The sequence below is a fragment of the Dermacentor albipictus genome, chromosome 6, assembly GCF_038994185.2.
Source record: "Dermacentor albipictus isolate Rhodes 1998 colony chromosome 6, USDA_Dalb.pri_finalv2, whole genome shotgun sequence".
In the NCBI taxonomy this organism is placed as follows: domain Eukaryota; kingdom Metazoa; phylum Arthropoda; class Arachnida; order Ixodida; family Ixodidae; genus Dermacentor; species Dermacentor albipictus.
This window is the reverse complement of record NC_091826.1, coordinates 99,128,145-99,140,332: the sequence shown is the minus strand read 5'-3', so window position 1 is coordinate 99,140,332 and position 12,188 is coordinate 99,128,145. Positions and strand designations below refer to the sequence as shown.

Here is a 12,188-nt window from a genome sequence, read left to right as displayed (position 1 = left end):
TACGGAGCAATAATAGTGTACAGAAGTTCTCGTGAAATTCTCATACATATTTTTTCAATAGGGCTGCGCTCGTGTTGTTTGGCCTTCTGTCTTTTCATGTTGTCCCCAAGTAATCAGTCGGTGTCACATTCTTATAGAATTTGCAGTTATGAGATTCATGCTTTGGAACATGATCAGAAGCTACGAAATGGATGACATAATCCATCTACATGTGTTGGTGTAGATAAATGTGTCTGTGCAGTAGGGGTAGGGGTAGGGCATCATATGTGCTTGTTTAGCACTTACGTATGCACTTTTGTTTCCAGAGCTTGTGACACAGTGATTCAAACTATGTCTGTGAAAACAGTGCTGCACGTTGCAAGGAAATGTTACAACACTTGTAGGTGAAGCTCGGTGTTGTGAGAGGTTATAGAAACTTGCTTTTCGCGAGTTTCTAGAGCATTTTTTAAAGATGCTTAACTCCCGCGTGCATCGCGTTCATGACTCGCATGAAACTGTCAACAAGTATGTCCTTTATGCCATCCGTTTCTAAAGATTACATGAATAAAATTAACCCTTTGAGGGTCGACCTTTTTCACCATATTCGACCGCCCAGGGCTGATTTTTTTAATTGCAGATTCCAATTCTTAGGGACTTATTTCGAAAAAAATTTACCGTAATTTTTCTAGGGTGTCCGTAAAGCCAGAAAAAAATTATTTTGCCTTGGTATACTATATGTACTCTTTATTCATGAATAACAATAATAAAAAAGGAAATAAACCTATAAGAGTAAAAAATTTGTCACATTGTTATAGTTCAAGGCTTTGAAATTGTGCACATGAGAATACTTTGCAAGACTCAAATGTTCCTGCTCTTACACTAATACATACTATTATGAGCAATATCTAAGGGAACACAGGAACGCGTAGAAAACACCCTCAGACCCAGCTATATGGGTGATACGCAGCGGCCACCATCAGAAACAAAGTGGAAAGGGGGACGCTGCTGTAACAATTGTTCACACTCCCGCCATGCGTCTGCAAAGTGTGGAATTTCACATCGCCAGCAAACAGTGATAACACTGTTCGATACTGCGTCACTGGTAACCTTTTGCGTCGAATCATTACAAAAGATAGCACTGTTCCGGACTTCTATATTGATTTGTGGTAAATCTTCTAAACCGGGAAAAAATTGTCTTTAAGGGTGAGTTCAAAATAAATTTATTAGCGCTTGCCGAATATTAAAAACATATTTAAGCAAATGAAATAAGGCAATAGCGTTATTGCAGCTTATCCTCGTCCTTTGCTTTGTTCGTTGGTGTCCTAATAACGCGTCATGCCGCCGTCGACTTAACGACGGCCTCCATTCTTTGAGGCAAAGACGCGTAGACAGCCTCGATGAATGCGGTATCACGCTGAAGGCGGGCTTCCACTCATGTTCTATTGCTTCCCATAGTTGGTCGGAGTTCGCCAGTTCTAGTGAGCTCTTCGAAAGCTTCACTTTCATACGGCCCCAAACGTGCTCTATAATGTTCATGTCGGCACCCTTCGCACACCACTGAAGTTGCATTACCCCTCGCTCTTCCAAAAGGCACGCCACGTCCTTCGATGTGTGAACGGGAGACAAGTCCTGCTGGAAAAAATAACACCCATCCGGGTGCGGCCTGTTCAACACATAGGGGATCATCTGGTGCTCGAGCAGAGTGCAATACGCAGCACTGGTGAACCTCCCATCAATTCTCACCAGTGGGCCTAGGCCTGCGTGGGAAATCGCCCCCCAGACGTTCACAGACACGTGTCCACTGGCGGCCACCTCCTGGATATTCTGCGGACTAAAGCGTGTGTTAGCGGTCCACCACACTCTCTTTCGTTGGTCCCAGCGGCTCGAGAATGTGAACTCATCAGAGAAAACTACATACTTCTACTTACTCTCACTCCAGCTGCGGTGTTCATAGCGAACCTCAGGCGAGCCGCTTTGTTGGCTGCGGTGAGTGGAGGTTTCTCTGCGGCGATGTGACTTTGCAGTCCTGCTTCTCTAAGCCTTTGTCATACCGTGCTGTCGCTCAAGTTGTTCAAGCCAAGAGCACCTCGAACGTCTTTTGCACTTTGAAATGGCTTGTCGCTGATGGCAGCCACGATGCAAAGGTCTTGGTCGTTCGTTGTTGATCGAGGTCGTGTGCAGTGCGGTGCATCGTTTATGTGTCCTTCGTCTCGGTAAGCCTGGATAATCCGGTTGACTGTTTTCAATGGGCGGCTTGTCACGAGAGCAATATTGCGCTGCGTATAACCTCTTTTAGACATTTCTATTATATCTTCCCGCTCTTTAAGAGGCACTCGAGGCATTTTGAGGCTACAAATTCAGAGTTGACTGCTCTGCGTGGGCCACTGCAGTGTGCGACGTGAATTTTTTCTGAACGAACTTCGTGCAACAGTCGCATGAGAGACAGTTTGTCAATGTTCTTCCTTTTAAAATTTTTCTTTATTCTATTCCTCTGTCGTCATTGGTTCGAGCGTCGCCGCTGTTCAAGGTGCCACTGACAACCGAGTGCGTCGATTCAAATAAAGAATTGGTTTGAAATACAGGGCAAACTTCTCGGGGTACTATCAAGCGGTTGCACGAACAAAAAAAGAGAATGAAAGAAAAGAAAGTGAAACGGTGTAGGTCACTGGCGACGATCACCGTCTTATCGGCTGTTGGACGATCCATGACGTAAGCTGCTCCTTTGTAGAAATGCCAGCGTGGTGGGAGTGCCAACAGTTAGTGGAAGAGCGCTCTCCTTTCCCCCTTCGTTTTTCACAGCGCCATCTGTGTATCGCTCCGGGTCTGTTTCAAGGCTGTCTGCCATGCGTTCTTGTGTCCCCTTTCATATTGCTTATGATAGTATATCCATAGCGTAATCGAACTGTGTAGGTGTACGCACTCAAGAAAACTGTGCGGTTGTGTGCCCATCAAAAAATCAAAACTTGTGACAAACTTCCACTAATCTTCATCTTATCGCCAACCAGATGCAATTAGTTTTCGCGAGTCTAAAAAAAAAAAGAAAAGGAGCAACAGAAGCGCATCCACGGCAGCAACCTTCCTATGCGCACCCCTGCAAGCACTAAATGAGCGAGAAACAAGCAGTAGCCTTTTCAGCGATTAGTAACGAGATAGCCATCAATTTTGCAAGCGCAAGAAGCCGAAACGGCCTGCGAAAACAAAACCCAAACCGCCACCCGCCCGCGCGCATGCCAATGCGCTAGCGGTAGTACATAGACGCGCAGGAGCAAACTAGCTCTAAAACAAACCATGCAACGAAAACTGAGAGAGCGAGGCGTGCTAAAGAAATTCCCTGTATTTCCACATAATGGCAGCACATGACAGAAAAGAAAAGGTTAGGAAATTGTCGTGCTTTTTAAACCTACAGACAGCGCCGTAAATATACGGCATTGACCATTTTTGTACTTCGCGGTGCGGTATATTTACGTCACTGACCCTCGAAGGGTTAAGGGGTCATGCTCCTTGAAACAATTTCCCATAACAACATTGCAAAATACCACCTGAGGGTCTTACATCTGCTGTTTTGCACATCATAATTTAATAAAACTGCATTTAGTAGCTGCTCAGCACAGGCCCCATTTTGTTTTATCACACTTTGTCTTTTCTCCCCCTGCCCCAGGTCTTATTTCAACAACTGCTATCTGCAGGCCGTCATAAAATTGCTTCAACATTGTTGACAGATTCCAATATTTTTTTCGAACCATTCTCTCATGTGATCTAAAGAAAATTAACTTGATTAGCCTGACATGAAGATGAATTTGAAATAATTTATTTATTGTACTTGCTTGGTAGCACTGAACTGTTTCTTTAATCAATATAATACTTACAATTCACCTTTGTGTTGCTGGGTACCCGTACAGATATGGTTAGTTATTCACCAGAAAGGATCCCGAATTTTCCACCTTCTTAGTGTAGGTTAGACACTCACTTGTTGCACTTCACAAAGAGCAACTTGTGGTTGCTAGGAAAGAAAAGTTCACTGAGAATTTTCATGCATCCAATTTGATTCTGTGTACTAGCATGTTTGTATTAGCATGTATTTCATGGAGTTGAGGCTCCATAAAATTACATTCTGTCATTCAATGTCTGTGACATGGTTAAGCAGGTTGACCATATCTAATTAGAACTTCCTATGTTCTCGGGCACTTGTTTGCAACTTAAATTATGTGGTTTAGTGCTGTCAGTGTAAGCCTAATGTCGTTTCTTGTTCTCCCAGGAAGGACGCAAGCATTGCAAGGAGCCATTTGACCTGCCGCCACACTAATATTGTATTTGGTAAGGTCTATTACAGATATTATTTCGTGTAGTACGTGCTATAATTGTGTACAATGTGTTCAAAACTTCAGTAGGTGGGCTGTTCGACAACAGGTGTTTACAAATTATTAATTATAAGAGATGTTCAAGGTCATTAGTGATACAATTGCTGCTCACTGCTGAATTTTTTTCCAAATTAAATGATGAGCCATCCAGCAAGTGCGGCTCTCCTGGCTAATTATACAAACTTTCAAATACGGTTAATTTTTTTATCACAAGTGTACAGCAGTCGGGGACAATTGTTCACAGCGACAATTTCATAATATTTACTTACATGCAAAAGTGAGTCAAATGTCAGGTGTACTTATGAAGTTTTGTGAAACAAGTTCATCATCATATTGCTTACTTCATTGAAAAGTTTGTCGCGGAATTCTCACTTCTATGAACAGATCAACAGTTGTCGAACGATGGTCGTCTCTATAGCCAATGTTTGGGCAAGAGCCTTGTCTTCACAGCACTAACAAGAGACTTCTTTGCCATGCAGCTTGAGCTGATCAGTATGAAGAGATTACATAGGATAGGAACACAAAGCATTAGTGGGCCTCTTCGATTATCAGTCCTTGACAGTCCTGGACTGCTTAGCACTGCTGTCCCGCATTCGATTTTCTCAATCAGCTTCCGAAGCCCCATCCACCAGTCCGAGGGCAGCCAGTATCGCATTCGTTTTACCAGAAGTCACAGACTCTGCGGACTCTCGGAGCTGTCAGCAGATATTTGTTCAGACATATGCAAGTAGCTACCAGACGGCGGCTGTCTTAAAAAGATGCATGGGGCTTGACGCCATGTTTTAAAAGAGGCTGTGTGTTTATGTGTACTTTGCGCGTTCCAGACAGAAAATATCATGCACTCAGCTATTGCTTCCGTTAAATCGATGCTTTGTGTGCCATAATGCGAGGTTTTCATGAGTGGTCGAATTGCTGCAACCTTAGTCCTTGTGTTTTTTTAGGGCAAAGCACAGTGATCAGGTTCAAATGCTTGCTTTTCTTGATGTGTTTCGTGAAATCTGTCATGCTCATTGCTATATGCATAGTAAACAGGTAGATTTCGCTGTTCAGATGAGTGAAACTGGTGGACGAGGAAACATCATATTGCATGTAGATATTTAATGCTGGTAGCTGGCGTCGCATACAGGGTGTTTCACGTAACTTGAGCCAAACATTGAAAATATGCAAATGCCACGTAACTGCACAGAACCAAGGTAATGTTGTTTGCCCTCGCTTCGAGATACTCATTTTTTTCATTTTGCCAGGTTAAAGCATTAGTATTATGTAATTAATCAACTTCTCAAGTATTATGATTAATACATGCTACATAAAAGTGTTTTTCCTAGCTTGAAAGAAGCCTGCAAATACACACTAAATTGCAAGTACACACTAAATACACACATTCGCAGCACTTTGCGTGTATTCGCAAGCTTCTTTCTCGAAAAAACTTTTCTACGCAGCATGTCTCGGACAACAGAAAGCTGTATGGGGAGCTTTTCATGTTGCTCTACAATTTTCTCATGGACACTTCTAATCTAATTATAATATTTGAAAAGTTGATCAATTAATGAAGATAAAATATTTATTGTGGTGGAATGAAAAAATATCTAAGTATCTCCAAGTTACAGCAAACAATGTTACCTTGGTTCTGTCGAGCTACGTCACATTTGCATATTTTTATTGTTTGGCTCAAGTTACGTGGGACAACCTGTATAATCAGAGCTTCACCGATTGCCGTTGACATGTGTGCCGATTCCTTCTGTTACCCAAATTCGAAATTTTGCTTTTGGATGTGCAGGATTAGTAGACAGTGTAGACGCGCTTTGTCCTAGACACACGTCAGGCCTTTAGTAGACGGTTTCACGAGCTTAGAGAATATCGGCCTGTGCTTTGTGGGTGAACAGTGATGTGGCACAACCGTGTTTTTGCTTATTTTTGTGTGGCAATGACGCTTAAATTTTACAGGAAATGAATGAGCTGGCTTGAATACAGCGGTTAAGGGGCCCAAAGAGCGAGAGCACGATGTAAACTGAGCTTTGTTAACATGTTCAATGTGCTCAGGCTGCGATTCCATAATGCAAGCTTTATGGTTGTGTCGGCGGCACGGCCTCTGAGACTGCACCATTTTGATGACCACGCTACTGAATTTGCTGGGTAGGGCGCTATCTACAAGTAGCTAAAAGCACGAGGTCACGGGATTGAATCCCGTCCACGGTGGCCGCATATCAATGGGGGCAAAATATGAAAACAGCCGTGTACTTAGATCTGGGTGCACGTTAACGAACCCCAGGTGGTCGAAATTTCCGGAGTCCTCTACTACGGCTTGCCTCGTAATCAGAAAGTGGATTTGGCACGTAAAACCCCATAATTTAAGTAGCTAATAGTAGACAACAGCAGCCAGGAGAGTGACTTCCAATCACGGTGCTTTCAAACAAAACCTTGGACAGTCCCAGGCAGCGGGATCACATGACTGTGATGTGCCCTTCTGTCAATGCAAGCCAGACCAGAAGCCGCAGGTGGTTTGCGGACAGTCTGGGACTGCATAATCGAAGGGGCACAGTGCTCTCACATACATTAGGTCCACTGCGGGACGAAGGCCTTTCCTAGTTATCTGTAGATATATATGGTTTGCGCCAACTGACTCCATCCTATGCTTGCGTATTTACAAATTTCGTCATGGTGCCTAGTTCTTTACCGTCCTCATCAGCGCGTTTTTTAAAATTTATCATGCATTATTTTTTGTCGTTCTGTTGCTTGTTGAGCAAGCCTTCATTCTCAAGCTCCATTTTTATCATGTCAGGTTTCAGTCTCTTAGGTTAGTTTTAGCACAATGCAATGATGGTACCTTTATGTGACTTAAGTCTTCTAAACAATTTATAGTCTTTAAATTTTTTTCTACTGATCCAGGACTCCTGTGACTAATTGCCTTAAGTAACATACTTCATTGCCTTCTTGCCCTAGAAAATATAACCGGTGCCTTCTTGCGGGCCTTTAAAGTGGCAACATGTGTACTGCGGACAGTAGGGCATGTTCAGGTAAATTCAACTGGACATGCCTGGCGATCACTTTTAATTTTGATTTAAAAATTTATTTTGCTGCCCGAGCCTGGCGACAATAAAATTAACCTTAGTTTTCCAAGAAAAAAAAAGGTGTCTCTGCAAAAAACAATATAGAATTACCTGTTTAGTTAAAAGCATTTTCCCTGGATTTTGCCGAATCTGCATTTTGAATAGATCCGAAGGAAATAGTGTTGTCGCTGCGGTTTTAAAAATATTTTGTACCAGACTGCAGGCCAATAGCATTAATTGCAATTAATTATCACAGAGTATCCCCACTATGGTATAAAGAAGAAAAATTTTGGAAAGAAACATTGCATAAATTTACCAAAGTTTTTTTTCTTTGCATTTACTAATAGCACGGAATTTGGCCATCCTGTTGCCATGAGTCGTAGAAATTTGAGCAAATAGCTCTGTCCTCATTGGCTCTCAAAATCCACGGGAAGTGCTCATGTTTAGGCACGTTAATGAATTACTCTACTTTAAAATTTTTTAGGAGAGGCTTGATTCATTTCAGAAATTTCCCAAATTAAGCACATTCACAAGAAGCAATGCAATCTGGAAAAATATGTTGCAGTATTTGTTTCGTTATGGGATTGCAAGTCAAGACACGGATAGAATAAACAGTACTGCCTGCCAGAGCCATGTATGGGGTCCAGGCATAATTGCAGACTTCGTTACAAAAAGGGCAAATTTATCGGTGAACACAGTGCAATATTATAACTTTTTATGAAGATGGGAAGGGTATGTTGATGCATTCATGACCGTAACTTTCAATTTTCACTGCTTGAGTAAAAAGAATATTACACATTGATACTTCTTCCGTGACACAAACCATATCCGAAAGGGGCTGACAGCTGTTGTGACAGAGTTGTGGTGCAAGCGTGGTTTTTTTGTATTGTTGCTATTGTTGCTATTCTACCAGCCTATCAGCTGGACAATATCTTTGGCTTGCTTGTTCTGGGTCGGAAGTAAACAACATGCATGGTTTGCGCTTGTTTCAAGTGTACTTCATTGTTTTGGGAAACAGTAAAATCTGCAAGGTTGTTTAATGGAGCAATGGAGCAGTGAAAGTTGAAAGCTATGGTCTGCAGTATGTGGCCATGGCAGCTCTACCTAAATATGGGAGATGTAATCTCCGAATGTCATAATGTGCACGTGACATCCAAGCAAACCATCAATTGACTTGAGTCCTTTCTATCTGAAGCTTTTTATGCTATAAGGCTACGAATGAATATATACCAACATGGCTGAGTCTGAACCATTTCTTTTGACAAGAGCACTTGTAGTGACAGTTGTGAATACGAAATCATTGTTTATCTGAAAAACAATAGTGATGATGATAGTAAATAATTGAACAGCCTTAATTGATTGGTGTTTCTTTCTTTCCAGGCAAAGCCGAAAGCCTCTGCAAGCAGCCAGTCATTCCAAGTCTCAACCAATCCGTCCTCCAGTCAGCTAATTTCTAGTGTCCATGCGGAGAGGACTTGCGCAAGAGTGGACACTGGACACTAAAAAGGCGACAAGGACAGACGTAAACTTCCAACCGGTGTTCATTACATAAAGGTATGTATATGTACTCTTGCACACTTGATCATAATCTGTTACAATCGTGCAAGTCGACATGGCCATCACAAATAAACGAGCGCACCAAGGCCTAAGGCGGCTTCCTGCATACAGACCCCAGATAATCAAATTCTTTAACAGTCAGTGCTATAGGGATGGCTTGCTAACGCAGTTGCATTCTACAATAGCCGCTGCCTCAATGATGAGTCTAGTGTTTTCTTTCACACTGCTTGCTATTATTTCTGTTTTTTCAAACAGCCGATGACATTTGCATTGGGAGCAATGGATTCCAAAGAAACCTTCTTTCCCTTTTTGTACTTTCCGATTATGTTCCTGTAGTCTCAAGTTTAGGGAACTTCCCATTTGTGGGAACAAAGAAAAACTGCGCAAAAAAGGACAAGACAGAGAAAGAACCACACGACACAGGCGCAGACTAACAACTGGTTTAATGCTCCAACGCCTCTTTCCTACCAACAACAGAACGCATGCGCATTAACCACAAAGACCAATGCCGCTATCATGTAGTCGAACCTAGAAACGCCGACTCCTTGCGGTACAAATGTATGGAAGCCTCACTAACACATTTATCTGGCCCTAATCTCGCGATTTCTAAAGCTTCGATTACTTCACGCTCTTTCTTATCCCTTGCGCGTCCGACAATCTTAGTCCGGCCGAAAAGTGGGGTACAAACATTGCCGTCATGCCTGCAGGTCTTGCAATGCTTAGGAAGATGCTGTCCTCTAGAATCATCTAGGGAATTGGCATGTTCTAATAATCTAATATTAATGAAGCGGCCTGTTTGTCCAACGTACACGTTGCCACAACTCAGCGGAATCTCATAGATGACATTCGCACTACAGGGCACAAACTTGTTTCTGTGGTTAGTGCTGCACTCGATTTTCTTTTTCCTATCAGGTCTAACTAAATTGCACAGACTGGACAGCTTACAAGGTGCCGAAAAGAGAACCTGTATGCCGAATTTACCAGCGACCCTCTTCAGGCCGTGCGAGACCCTGTGGACATAGGGCATAACTTCATACTTCCTCCTCTCCTGTGGATCCACCCCACGAGGCTTTGAACTTGGTCGGAAGGACTTCAGCAGGGACTCGGCAACAGCCCGAAGAAGGGCCAATGGAAAACCGGCTGACCGAAGGCGATCAGCTTGGGCATCAAAACTAGATTGAACCTTATGTGGGCAGGACTTCACTAACGAAGCCCTGAGGCACGTTGACGCAATCCCCCTCTTGACCAGCTTCGAATGGCTAGAGTTGAAGGGTAGAAGTGCTTTTTTCGACCTAGGCATGTACGCCCAGCAGAGGTGGTCAGGGTCGTTAAAAAATAATTTTAAGTCTAGGAATTGCAAGCAAGAGTTTTCAGGAAGTTCAATAGTAAAATTAAAACTGGCAAAAGCAGACTTAAAGGATGCTAAAACCTCCGATGCCACCTGTGTCAAGTTATCATTGTGGTCTAAATTTAAAAGAATTAAAAAATCATCAACGTATCGGAACACACGAACGATGCGGTCGTCAGAAAGTACCCGCGATAGCGAGCGGTCCAGTTCGGCTAAAAGGATCTCAGACAAAACAATTGCAATTTAGTTAGACCTGATAGGAAAAAGAAAATCGAGTGCAGCACTAACCACAGAAACAAGTTTGTGCCCTGTAGTGCGAATGTCATCTATGAGATTCCGCTGAGTTGTGGCAACGTGTACGTTGGACAAACAGGCCGCTGCATTAATATTAGATTATTAGAACATGCCAATTCCCTAGATGATTCTAGAGGACAGCATCTTCCTAAGCATTGCAAGACCTGCAGGCATGACGGCAATGTTTGTACCCCACTTTTCGGCCGGACTAAGATTGTCGGACGCGCAAGGGATAAGAAAGAGCGTGAAGTAATCGAAGCTTTAGAAATCGCGAGATTAGGGCCAGATAAATGTGTTAGTGAGGCTTCCATACATTTGTGCCGCAAGGAGTTGGCGTTTCTAGGCTCGACTACATGATAGCGGCATTGGTCTTTGTGGTTGGTGCGCATGCGTTCTGTTGTTGGTAGGAAAGAGGCGTTGGAGCATTAAACCAGTTGTTAGTCTGCGCCTGTGTCGTGTGGTTCTTTCTCTGTCTTGTCCTTTTTTGCGCAGTTTTTCTTTGTTCCCATAATGTCATACCAACTAGCCCCTTACCGTACGCTTCTAGACTTCCCATTTGTCCCACGTAACGCTGCCCGCAGGAAAGAGGTATGCTATACACTATTCCTCTTGAGCATTTGATGAAACCCTTTCTCTGCACAATGTTGCATGATTTTGATTGTCTGCTGACAGGGCTGGTTTTGGCACATAACTTAGCTTGCGGGGCGCGGAAGAAATGACCAAGACTGCAGTCCTTTGGCCTATTTTCTTTAGTTACACCTATGTGATACTGTTCGCAGGAATCTAGCAGTCATCCCATACATTCACGTTATCTTGCATAAACTAAAGAAAATAGGCGAAAGGGCTGGAGTTTCGGTCGTTTTTCTCGCACCCAACAAGTTATCTCAGTTATGGGCCAAAACCAGCCCTGTCAGCAGACAATCAATTTCATGCAACATTGCTCACAGAAAAGGTTTCGTCGAAATGCTCAGGGGGAGCAGTGAATAGCACACCTCTTTTCTGTGGGCAGCGTTACGTGGGTCAAACGGGAAGGTGCCTAAATATGAGACTACAGGAACATAACACAAAAGTACAAAAGAGAGAGAGGATTTCCTTGGAATCCACAACTCCCAATGCAAATGTCATGCACTCTGAAAAAACAGAAATAATAGCAAGCAATGCACAAGAAAGCCTAGGCCCATCATTGAGGGGGCAGATAACGCATAAGGCAACTGCATTAGCAAATTATCCCTAGCGTTGACATTAAAGAATTTGCATACCTGGGGTCTCTATGTGGGAGGCCGCCTTAGGATGTGGGGCGGCCTTAGTGGGCTCTTGTAACTGATTAGGATCAAGTGCACAAGAGTATATATACATGCCTTTTCGTAATAAACACCAATTGGAAGTTCGCACCTGTTCTTGTCAACTTTTTAGTGTCCCGCGTTCACTCTTGCGCTGGTCACTTCAGCATAGAATACCAACTAGCCTGGTCTCACCCTGCTTTTTTCAGTAAAGCAGAATAAACACAGGTTTTTTCAGATTCAAGTGGCTTGTTGTTTCTCGAACACAAATCTGTGTGTATGCTGTGTACATCTTGGGTGTAGAACCCAAGTGCAACATGACAAC

At 43.1% G+C, this 12,188-nt stretch overlaps 1 protein-coding gene across 4 annotated transcripts in view; it reads right to left on the bottom strand.

Annotated features, from left to right (window-relative positions):
• LOC139061302 (calcium-activated chloride channel regulator 1-like) overlaps positions 1-12,188 on the bottom strand; it is a 380,566-nt gene that overhangs the window by 95,278 nt on the left and 273,100 nt on the right. The window lies entirely within an intron of this gene.